The sequence below is a fragment of the Microtus pennsylvanicus genome, chromosome 1 (assembly GCF_037038515.1).
Source record: "Microtus pennsylvanicus isolate mMicPen1 chromosome 1, mMicPen1.hap1, whole genome shotgun sequence".
Lineage (NCBI taxonomy): Eukaryota > Metazoa > Chordata > Mammalia > Rodentia > Cricetidae > Microtus > Microtus pennsylvanicus.
Genome location: NC_134579.1, coordinates 115,408,084 through 115,420,580, shown reverse-complemented (window position 1 = coordinate 115,420,580; position 12,497 = coordinate 115,408,084). Strand labels below are relative to the sequence as shown.

Sequence of the window (12,497 nt, the reverse complement as noted above, 5' to 3'; positions counted from 1 at the left end):
CACGGACAGACACAAGGACACTGTCTTGAATTTTGAGCACCCCACATCCTCCTGCACTCACCCTGGGCAGCTCTGTCCTCTCGAGAGCCACCGATACAGCCACGTCCAGTGACAGCCGGTGACAGCAGGGATGGGCAGCGTGAGCCCCTCCAAGAGCGAGCTGAGCGAGGGCCGTCAGCAGCCTCGGCACATGCAAAGAATGTGCAAAAATAAATGCGAAAGGCTGCTAGCGGCCCTTCCCACAGGACTCAGAGCTGACGCAGGTTCTGCTCCGCAACAAACATCTTCCTTCTAATTTTAAAGGCAGTGGCGTTACCTCTTTGGCTCTTGAGACAGCTAGATGCCACCTCCCCCCCGCACTGACCACCAGCAGGGCCAGGCATCGAAGGGACACAAAGTACTATGTCCCAGGCTCCAGCCCTGGGACCCGCTGGTCACCTACATTGTTCCTGCAGGCCCCACTAAAGTGGTCAGGGCAATCAGAAGTCTCAAATCTACAATGATACCCCAACTCTCCCCACAATCACATCTCAGCCCTGCTCTCCACATTAGCACCACACACACTGGCTTTCAAGTGGCGAGATCTGAACAGTGGGGGGCAGGATGAAAAGTGGGGCTCCATTACCCACCCACAAAGCACCCTACTTGCATACCATCTCACTTCACACCCCCTATAGGGCCTAATCTGAGCCCAGTAACAGCTCAGATGAGAGAGGAGACCACACAGGGCCTGAGAGAGCAGAGTGAGCTACGTGAATGAGCCCCTAGGAAAAGGACACAAAATGCTAGTTTAGCTGGGGCCTTGCTCCAACCCTGGGGGCCCCAGGCCCTCTGGGCTGTGACTCTGGCCTTTGCTCCAGTTGCCTTCTCCCATCAAAACATACTCAGTCACCTCTAAGCCTCCATGTCACTTTGTAGCCCAGCTGGGAGGCCCGAGATCCTATGTCCAGCAGGACAGCCTAGATCCCATCTTCATTGGGACGCGGAACACAGGCTGCTGTCCCCATCCAGGCAGCTGGCCTTGGACTTCTAGGCTAGCCAAGCACCTACCCACAGCTCTTGGGCCTCCCAGCTCCCAGCTCAAGTCAGCTTCCTCTACCTGCCTCATTCTGAGTCTATCGGATCCTGGGATTCCCTGAGGGCAGCCTGCAATAAAGCACTAGATCCCGGGAGTTGAAGGATGAATGAGCCAACAACCGGGGCAACAACAGCCCAGAGCTTAGGTCTTCCTCCCACAGATGCCAGAGAGAACCAGAAAAGATAGAAGCAAGCAAGGACACTAACAGGAGGACGGTGACACAGGCTTTGGGCTTTTACCTGTCCTGCTAAGGGCTACCAGGTCAGACCCTAGTGGAACAACAGGGGGGCAATGGAAACACCAGTGGACATCTTTCTGTGGCTCCAACAATACTCTGGGGACTCTGTCTCCAGGCTTAGGACCCTGGACACAGGCCTGGCCCTCTAGAGCAGCTCCTCCCAGCTTTCTCCCTGCAGACCTGCTCTCTGTGGTGGCGTGAGAGCTCTCTGCACAAAGGTCAAGTGCACAGGCCACCATGGCGGTAGCTCATGCCACAAAACAGCTCCTGAAACTAACTCACCAGATGCCCAACCCTGGGTACAAACTACACAAGAAAGGGAGCCCCCTCAGGCCTAACACATGCTCACCTGGACCCCTGGATCCCAACACAAGCCCACTTGAACCCCAATGCACGCCCACCTGAACCCCAACAAAATCACAAAGAGCCTGCACTGTTCCTGGGACCCAGTGAAGTTCCTGGGCATCATACAGCCCCAAGCCTGTGCCTGGACCAGCAGCATGTGGCTCCTGTGGCTGCTTCCAGTCCAGCCCTGGGTGCGGTTGAGTGTGGTATCCCCAGCCTGCGCTGAGCTGGGTGGGCTTCCCCACTATCCCTGTCACAGCAGCGTGTCCCAGTTATCGGGCACCCCCCATGCATCCAAGACACGTTCATAAGCATTCGTTACTGCTGCCATGATTAATATGATTTTTAAGCTCTCCCACTGCTGCTGGTGCCCTGTGCCTGTCTCCCATATTAGTTTGTCTTTAATAAATAAAGCCAAAAAGAGAGATCCAAGAGTCTTTGTTTTCTCCCTAGTGCCCCAGGCTGAGGAGGAAGCGGAGGGAGGGACTGGGGAGCAGTGTGGGAAGAGGGGGGGGCAGGAAAGGAGGTAGAAGGGAGGCGGGTGGTGAGACTGAGTATCTAAGACCCTTGGGCCCAGCCCAGAAAAATGTGGATCTCACCGCACAGCCATCCCTGGGGCTCAGGAGGCACACACAGCTGAGGACCCCACAGTACCCTCTGGGCATATCAGGAGAAGAAGCCAGGGAAGTCAAGATGGGTTCTGATGAGAAGGCACAAAGGAGGGTCTACTTTTCAGATTCTCAAGCCACCACATGGATAGTAGCAGCCTGGGGCCTAGCCTCCATCATTCAAGCATGGAGGCCACTGGGCCTGTTGCCCAGGACAGCAGTGGTGGGGGTAGAGAGCCAAGGTCAGCACCTACAGAATGAAGCGCGGTTCATCTCCACCTTGCCCATGCTGAAAGGTTCTATCTTAGCTCCTAGAAGTCACAAGGGTATGAACCAGGTTCCAGGAACAATGATGCTTTGCTCCCTGGGCCGTTCCTGCTGTTCCTGCTGTTCCCACTGATGGGGAGCCCAGGGGCACTAACACTCACTCAGGGAACTCTGTGCTCAGGATAAGCCATGCCCCGGACACTCCCACTGGGCCCCAGAGGCATCTAAGACCCTACAGGAGGAAATTCAGCCTGACGGGGGCTGCTGGGCCACCCTCACTCCCAGGCTCCACTCTGGCTCTCTCCAGGCCAGATCTGGGGCCAGTAATCTGACCAAGAATGTACGGAGTCCTCTGGTCCAAAGTATCCCCAACTGTGGCTTCAAGATATTGGGAGAAGGCTGGAGAGATGGCTCAGAGGTTAAGAGCATTGCCTGCTCTTCCAAAGGTCCTGAGTTCAAGTCCCAGCAACCACATGGTGGCTCACAACCATCTGTAATGAGATCTGGTGCCCTCTTCTGGCCTGCAGACATACACGCAGACAGAATATTGTATACATAATAAATAAATAAATATTTCTAAAAAAAAAAGATATTGGGAGAGAGGGAGGCAAAAAACTCAGGAGGCAGAAGCAGGCAAATCTCTGTGAGTTTGGGAACAGCCTGGTCTACATAGTGAGTTCCAGGATAGCCAGAGCTACAAAGTCGGACTTTTTCTAAGGAAAAAACAAAACAAGCCAGGCGGTGGGGACACATGCCTTTAATCCTAGCACTCAGGAAGCAGAGGCAGGCAGATCTCTTGTGAGTTCAAGGCCAGTCTGAACTCAAGCCCGAGTTCCAGGACTGGCTCCATAGCTACTGAGAAACCCTGTGTTGAAAAAAACAAACAAGCAAGCAAACAAAAAACAAAAAACCCAAAAACCAAAATGATACTGGGAGGAGCATGACAGAGTAACAGTGCCCAAACACAGTAGACGGAGGCCATGAGCCTCCTGGGGCCACCGTGAGTGAAGTGTGGGACCTCATACAGAACTGGTAGCTTGGAAAGTCCCATTGCGAGCAAGGCCATGACTACAGACCAGCCCTGAACATTCCTCCCGGGAGCCTTTCATGACAGCCCAGGTCGACAGTCACAGGACACTTGACAAATGAAGAAACGAATGTAAAACAGGGACTCATGGATCCTTTTCTCCATTTCAAAGACCAAGATCAAACAACACAAAACCAAACCCCTGAGAGGGCAGGCCACGGACCTGGGGACGCACAGCTGGTCACTGACCAGAGCTTGATCCCAAATTCCTCCGAGCTTTGCACTCCCCCAGGAAAACCAACAGTGACTATTCAACAAAAGCTGTCCCTGAGAAACGCCTGAGGGCAGGAGAGGACCTCAGCAAGGATCCACTGCTCACAAGGTGATGTGGGCCACAGAAACAACTTAGTAGCTGTTTCTACCCCACCACCAAACAAACCTATCCAAACTTCTGGTCCACAGACAAATCCGACGCACACCACAGAACTCCACCATCTTGTCACTGCTTTGGATGGTGGCACTACTAGGAGCCCCCAGGAAAGGCATGCATCTCACATCCAGGTTCCCAGCACCCCTCCTGGCCCAGACAGTGACCCTCATCTAGACTCTCCTGGATGTGGATGACAGGGCAGCGGCCAGGAACCAGTCTCCCCATTTCTCCCTGTCCCCATAGCTCTGCTGGGCCCGATGGCTCCTCCCACCAAACTTCCTCTGTGATGTGGAGGATCAAGGCTCCTGTGGTGATGTTGTTGGCCACCGCATCCATCAGTGGCCAATACTTATTTAACCCAAGGTCACCGAGGAAGCCCTTCTCCGTCCATCTCCTCCCAGTGGGGGCCCTGTAAGATACACACTAATTCAGGCTCAACCCTGGAGGCACAGGGTTGGCAGCCTCAGGCTCAAGATGGGCACAAAGGCCCAGCCAAGCTCCCATTTCACCAGGCACAATTGGACTCCACAAAATAGAAGCTCCATGGCCACAGCCAGAGCAATGATAACTGTGAAGTCACTGGAAAGAATAAGGAGGATGGACATCTCATGGGAGGCACCCCTCTGAGTCTCAGGTGAGAAGATATGGACAAGTGGCCCCTTTGTCCAAAAGCTAACCGTGGGGACTTGTTCCCTAGCAGCATAGGCATCTGTCCCAGAAGTCTCTAGCCCAGGACTTGCTCACTGTCCCTGCCGAGCTAGTGACTTCAGCATCTTAGGCAATGGGGCTATTTTTATTTTCTCAAAGTGGGTTTTTTTCCCCCACTACTTTTAGAAGTGGCAGACGAGGCCTGTCTATTATAAAATATTTGCTGCAAACACACGCGCGCTCACCGCCGCCCCAGGCTCACCACCCCGCACACAGTTCCCATCCGTGTAAAGATCTCAAGTCGTGGTGTGAGGGAGGGACAGGGAAGCTGAGACTGCCAGAGTGCACCGGAGTTCTTGTCACCTCTGAGGTTTGGAGCGGTTCCACTGCAGAGGAGGGATCTCATGACTCAACTACAGGAAAGGTAAACTGAGGCACGGAGGCACCTAAGGAAGTAAGACATGCATTTGAATTGTGATTCTGCCACTGGATAGCTGGGTGGCCTTGCACAGTGGGCTTTACCCTGCCTTGCCTCAGTTACACTGTCTGTAAAATAGGATAGCAATCAGCTCCCCCTCACAGAACCCCTGCAAAGGGGAGCCTCAGAGTCCCCACTGTGACTTCATCAATAAAGAGCTTGGCTCAGTCCTGTTGGCCCATTCTTGGAAAATCACTGGCTGGGTCCCAGAAGTGGGGCTGAGCTCCCGAAACCAGCAGCCACCACTGGGGTCACGCTTCTCCAAGTCCCACATTCTTTGTCTCAACAGTGAGGCCCTTGGATGCCCCTACCCCTAGCACGAAACAATGGGTTTAAGGCCTTCACTGCCTGGAAGGGGAAAAGCGCAACCCAGACTGCTATCCCTACCTTACTAAGTGGAAAGCTGCGGCTAGCGAGGGTGGCATGAGCTCCACCCCTCAAGGGGCGGGGGTCTCCTCGGGCACAGCAAAATCCATGGGCAACCTCTGGCCCCATCATAGTGCACAGCCTATCCGTGGCTCCACCTGTAGCTGTGGACACAGTCACACATGGCCGACACAAAGCCTGGGGTCCCCAAACACAAAGCACAGAGGATACCCTCCCCCCAAATGTCTCCTGATGATGCTGGGGTTGGGTTGAAGCATGACACCCCCCCATCCAATTCACATCTTCTCAGAATCCCAAGATGTGGCCCCAGATCTAGGACTTTGGGAGATTCATCGAGTCAAGTGAAGGTGGCATATGGGGCTAGGGTGACCCCACTCCCACGACTAGCTCCTCCAAAGTGGAACTGACAGAAGGGTGCCAGGGGTGCCAGTGAGGGGAGACACAGGGCAGCCTGTGCAGCGAGGCTCTGCCTCCGTGACCAGGGCTGAAGAACAGGGACAACCTCCCTGGAGCCTGTGGAAGGAATGTGGCCTAACACTGTTCTGCCGACCATTGCCTCCAGATCTCCAGAAGGCCTCAGGGAAAGTCGGCATGGGGGCTGTGCATTGGCTGAGGTGGCCCGCCTGTACTCTCAATGTCCCTGCTGCGTTTCTTCCCAGACTCAGGTCCCCATAGTGGGACCTTGACCTTGGTTAGCCTGGTGCTAGCTGTTGGCTCCAGGCCTTCCTGGAAAGGAGCATCTGAGTCATATCCCTTCTCTGTCACCCTGAGGTGTGACTACCTCTCCTGCAACCTGAATAAAAGAGCCAAATAGGGCCAGCTGCTCCCACCTAGGCCGTCCTCTCTATGCAGCCTCCTGCACCTCACTATGCTGACTCTGGGCGGCGGGAGGGGGGTGCGCACATGCATTTCATGTATAGCGTGTGTGCATGTCACAGGACAACCTCGGGCATCATCTTCAGAAACGACACCCCTCCTTTGTGACAGGGCCTCTCACCAGCCTAGAGCTCACTGCTTCAGCTACACTGACTAGTCAAAGACCCCCCAGGGATTGTGGATCCTCCAGCTCCCCAGCACTGGGCTACAGGTGCATGCTCTACCACATCCGTTTTGTCTGTGGGTGCTGGGGATCTGAACTCAGGTCTTAAGCCCTCTGACTCAGTACCTCAAGTACCCTTTAGATGCTTTCTTCTTTAATTCATCCCTCCTCTGAGAGGAGACTGTTCGGGGTAGAGAAGAGGGGGTCAATGCCCAGGGCTCAGTCTGGTGGCCTACAGACTAGATCTCAGCTCAGCTAGAATTCCTGTGGAGCCTGGAGCCTGGGTCACTGTACAGGGATGGGGGACTCAAAGAATACAGTGGAGTGAGACAAACCAAACAGTGGCTGTTGTCCCATCCCAGGGAGCTGGGGCTAGAGGAGAACAGCTCCAGTTCACCCCTCAAGCCTCAGTTTCCCCATTTATAAACAAACATAACAACATCCAACAAAGTACAGCAACGTCCTTGCATGAGATGAGGCCAAGGGCTCACACAAGCCTACCACAGTCTAACCAAGGGCTCACACAAGCCTACCACAGTCTAACCAAGGGCTCACACAAGCCTACCACAGTCTAACCAAGGGCTCACACAAGCCTACCACAGTCTAACCAAGGCCTCACACAGGCCTACCACAGTCTAACCAAGGCCTCAAACAGGCCTACCACAGTCTAACCAAGGCCTCACACAGGCCTACCACAGTCTAACCAAGGCCTCACACAGGCATATCACAGTCTAACCATGGATGCACACAGGCATATCACAATCTAACCAAAAGCTCACTTGGGCATACAGTAGTCTAGCCAACAGCTCATTTGTATGCACCAGAGTCTAACCACTAGCTCATGTGGGCATACCATAATTAAACACAGGCTCACATAGGTTGTACCACAGTCTAGCCAAAGATTCACACGGGCATACCACAGTCAGCCATGGGCAGACTACAGCAGTCTAACTACCATTCACAGGAGCATACCATAATATAACCATGAGCTCAGGCAGACTACGGCATGAAAGTCTAACCACCGTTCACAGGAGCATACTATAATATAACCATGGGCTCACTGAAACCCAGCTGGCGTCTTTTCTATCTCAGGCTCTTGGGTATAAAGGTGCCGAGCGAGGACAGGTTTGCACCAACTTAAGTTTCCATTTCTCTGAAATTTTGCCCTTGGTTCTAAGACCCCCCACTCCAGGCATGTTGGTTCTTAATACTCATTCTAAAAAAAATTACTAAGCTCCAATTACGTCCAAGTTCTGCTCTATGCAAAGGAATGTCAAATCCATGTGTCCTCCCTCCCCACCTGCGCTAACACAGGACCCAATGATTGGGTGGATGGATGGCACATGGCAAAGCCCATGAACACCAAGCCATGCTGGTCAGAGAAGGCGGTGTGTGCCTTCTCCCGAGGAACAACGCCCTGTCTAGCTCAACACTATCACCCACAGCAGCGGAAAGAAATTCTACAGTATACCATTTCACCAACTGCACAGCCAGGTACCAACAGGAAACGTCACTGTGTCCCCATCATGCCAAGAGCTTCACATGCAGAGTCACTTCTGACACTCCGAAGCCACCAAGCCCCCCAGAGAGAACAGTACCATTCCCATTTCACAGAAGATGATGCAAGGGGTCCCAGAGACCAAGGGATGGGCAGAGCCAGGCTCTGAGGCTTCAAGGACGGAGTGCAGCAGCTGGAGCAGAGCCCTCCTCCTCCCTTGCCCACACTCCTCCACCTGTAATGTCAAGTGTCTCTCTCTCTCTCCACTCCACAGGCTTCATTAAAAGCCCCGGGCAGTGACTGTTTCCAATATCAATCAGACAGCTCCTCATTAACTATGAAAGATCTAATGTTGATCACCTCAATCAATATGTTCCGAGCTCTCATCAGTAAGGGAAAGAAATCATCAGGTCAGCCGAACATGCTCCCTTTGATCAAAATGTTTCCCCTGCTGGACGCACCCCAGGTCATGCAGTCCCAGGCATCAGTGGCCTCTGCACTTCACCCGCCCATGAAACCAACACGGTCTTTAGCCCCACCCTCTGGCACTCCCCATGAAGAGAATGTACCTTGACAAGGTTTCTGACAAGAATGGAAGGCATGCCCTCCCTTCACGACAGGGTTGGGTGGCTGGTGGAAGTGGCAATCACCAAGGCCATTGCTGTGAGTCCTAAGTGTGGCCACCATGTTGTTTCAAGGACCAGGAACGAGGCTGCAGGCCAGACGGCACATGAGCCAGATGCCTCCTGCAGCCTACCACCACACGGCCGATCCTGGGCTCACACCGGCCACACAGCTTCCAGCCAAGACTGGACTCAGAGAAAGTTCCTGGGCGGCCATCACCCGTGGGAAATCCACTCAGTTCCAATTGGAACAAGATCTCTCAACTCTACATGTTAAGGAGACTCTGACCTCAAATAAACAATCTAGAACCTGGTGAAGAGTGAGTGAGCCACACATTGGGGAAGGAAGCAAAGGCGTGAACAGAATACAGATAAGGGGTGTTTCAACTAACATGGTCAGGGACTGGACTCTCGGGGACCAGCTGGGAGAAGGCAACCTGGGGGAAGGCAGTAAAGTGTACAAAGGTCCCATGGCACAAACAAACCCAGGCTCTGTCCAAACCAAAAGCACACAAGGTGTCTCTTTGGTTGGGCCCCTTCACCCTTTTAGCCCACTGGCTTCCCATCTGATGTTCTCTAACCTTCCCCCCTGCAAAGAAGGCTGGGGCAGCCTTTCCAACCCTCCTCTGGACTCCTCAGCATGCTCCAGACCTGGGCTGGTAGCTGTTTAACAATAGGCACCCTGGAGAGATCCCTGAGGTGACCTCTGCCCATCACTGTGGTGAAGTCTATCTCTGATGAACAAGAAACAGGGAGGTCATGTGAGAATAGCCCTGGCTTATTATTCCCTTCTTTGGGGACTTCATTTTTCAATTTTATTAGTGAGGGACATCTCCAAATGCTACCTCTCAGCTAGGAAGTAAGAAGAGAAAGGGACCCTGAGTCCCCCAGTGCCCTTCAAGGGCATGCCCAGTCATCTCACTTCCTCCCACTAAGCCACACCTCTTAAAAGTTTGGCCAACTCCCAACACTGTCTCAGGCTGAGGATGGAGCCTTTAACAGGAGGGAGTCCAGAGGATCAATCAGGCCTGCACTGTGGTGTCCACCCAGGTGCCTGGTCTGTGCCTTTATTCTAACTCCCCTTCTCTGAAGGCCAGCTCCAGTAGGTAGGGAAGCTTGCTATGTGCTCGGTGCAGGGTCTAATACAGTGGTTCTCAACCTGTGGGTTGTGATCTTTTCACTGGGGTTGCATACCAGCACTATATCTCACATATGAGATCTTTACATCACAGTTCATAACAGCAGCAAAATTACAGTTATGCAGTAGCAACCAAACACAACATGAGGAACAGGCACTGAGGACACAGAACAGCGGGTAAAGGACCTGCCACACAAGAATGGGGACCCGAGTTCCATCCCCAGCCCTTGTGCAAAAAGCCAGACGTGGTGATACATGTATCACAGTTCTGAGGACACGAGACAAGTGGGTCCCTGGGGTGCCATGGCCAGCCAGCTTAGCTTAGTTGGCAAGCCCAGGGTTCAGCAAGAGACCCTGTCTCAATTAAAAAAGAAAAAAGAAAAGGAAGAAAGAAAAGAAAGACAAAGAACAATTTAGGAAGACACCGACTTTGATCTCTGCCCCCCTCGTGCATGTATGCACATACACACATGTACATGAACACATACACACACATAGACACAGAAATTAATAGGATGACTAGATGCTAAGAGAATGAGGGAATCAGGGGCAGGCTGGGGCTGTGGGAGAACGTGAGGAGTGCGAATGTGAGGGAATGGAGGGTACCCAAGGCTGCCCAAGGCCTTGGTGAACGGGAGGGTGTGCCTTTATATTTCTTCCGACCTTGGTGAGAGGCCCTGGAAGGTTTCTGAGCAAAGAGACAGTGGATGGAGAGGAGATTGAGGGGGTCGGGAGCTGGGAGCTGCTGCAGGTTGTCCAAGTCACCCCAGTGGCTAGAAAAAGGAGGGACAAAGACATATAGGAGGCTCACTGGGGAAAGACCATCAGGCCTCTGAGCATACCGGCTAAACTCCCAGGATCCCCAAGTCCCAACACCCAGGAGGGTGCACCCCCGCAGGAGGGACCCCAGGGTGGCTGGGTGAGATCCAGGAACCATGGACCACATGCCAACATCGTGACCTGACTCGTTCCCCCAGGAGGCACAGCAAAGAAGTCTGCAAGGCCCCTCACCACAGCCTGCTTTAAAATAGAAGCTTTCCTGTGAGACTGCAAATAACCACCGCCCAGAGTCCTTAAAACGTTCACAGGTGCTTAAAATGCTATACAATCAAGTTCACAAAAATATAAAGTGTAAGCGTTAAGCTACTTTAATGCCCTAATTAAAACAGGCCGCTTCTGTGGGGCCTCTGTTTACTATTTCCGTAATAGCCCCTGGCCTGTTCACAGGGAGAAAGGAAAAAGAAAGTCTTTTTAAATTGGCCTTAAAAAGAGGGAGGGAAAAAAAGAAAAGAAAAAACTTGCTCTCTCAGGCAATCTCTCAACACATCCACAGGTTGAGAACTCTGGCAGGAAGGGTATGTAGGCCCTCTGTCCCCTGGTGACCCAGGGTTCCCTCCCCCAACAACCTATTCTCTTCCACCAGGACTCAGACGCCGCTGTGGCTCTCCTTAAAGTCTATGGCAAGGCCTCACCAAAGCCACCTACGATGAGTAAGTTCTTTGGGTCCCAAGTGGCTCACCCTGAAGCTGCCTCTTTTCCCAGTTTCCCTGCCAGTCCCAGGGCCCCCAACATACTGCTCCCTGTGTCCTTTAATGCGGAGGGTACATGCCCAGAGCACGGTTAGCTGGGTCCTGTTACCAGAGTACAATCCTGTGAGTGCTGGGCTGGCCTCTCGGGCTTGCACACAGCAGGTGTCCACTGAAGGTCACAGGGAACGTTCTTTTCTTCTCAACCTCACGTCTGTCCCATTCATGTGAACTCAAGAGTCATTAAGCCTCTCAGAGAGACTAGACACAGGGCCTTCCTCTGGGGAGAAGCTCCCAGGAATGGATGACTGAGAGTGGGTGGGGAGGGGCTCCATGCTTTAGGCCACTCAACCCTCAGAGCGGGTGGCCTTGTTTTGGAAAAAACCAGACACATGGTCACCAGCAGGTGGAAGTCTGCGACTCTTTGGTCTCTTCCTGCCCTGTCACAGTTGCCGAAGAGGCAGCCTCCATACAGTGGTTCACACGGCACCTGCGGTCAACCTGACCACCATAGGGTCCTAGCCTCACCCTGCCCTGTCCCTCCTACCGCTGTGTTTTTAGGGGCCAGACCCACCCCTCCTGTGTCTGGGAAGTCCCTCATGATGGGAGTCTCAGGGGAGTAGACTTGAGCTGAGGTTACCATGGTGGCCTGGGTCAGGTCCTCTGGACACCACAGTGTAGCATGAATTCTAATTGGTTTTAATAATAAAAACCTTAAGTCAGAAAAAGAAATAAATGCTGAAAGATCAGAGAAGCAGAACAGCCACCACTAGTTCTTACCTCTGCCGAATCCTCAAACCGAATGGGCGATTCTGTCTCTAGGAATCCTCAGATTGAATGGCCTGAGTTCCTGTCTCCTCCCTCTTATATTCCTCAGCCATATCACTCCTGCACTGGGATTAAAGGTGTGTGATCCCAAGTATTGGTGTCAAAGGTGTGATCGCTGTTTCTCTTTTAGACTGAATCAATTTCGCGTAGCCCAGGGTGGCCTTGAACTGACAGAGATAAGTCTGCCTCTGTTTCCCAAGTGCTGGGATTAAAGGTGTGTGCCACCACTGCCTGGCCTCTATGGCTAACTAGTGTGGCTAGCTATGCAGTCTGATCTTCAGGCAAGCTTTATTTCTTACGGCACAAAGTATTTCTTACAGTAGGCTGAGGTTCCTACCA

At 52.9% G+C, this 12,497-nt stretch overlaps 2 protein-coding genes across 9 annotated transcripts in view; one reads left to right on the top strand and one right to left on the bottom strand.

Annotated features, from left to right (window-relative positions):
- Positions 1 to 12,497, top strand: part of Pheta1 (PH domain containing endocytic trafficking adaptor 1) — a 298,237-nt gene that overhangs the window by 141,917 nt on the left and 143,823 nt on the right. The window lies entirely within an intron of this gene.
- Cux2 (cut like homeobox 2) overlaps positions 1 to 12,497 on the bottom strand; it is a 175,583-nt gene that overhangs the window by 131,285 nt on the left and 31,801 nt on the right. Inside the window, exon 1 of one of the 8 annotated variants that reach the window (XM_075980125.1) lies at positions 62 to 211. The exons of 6 other annotated variants lie outside the window; for them this stretch is intronic. The gene's annotated coding sequence lies outside the window, so the exon portion shown is untranslated. Of the gene's footprint in view, positions 1 to 61; positions 212 to 12,497 lie in introns of those variants that run through there. One more of the 8 variants, XM_075980097.1, reaches the window with a different exon arrangement.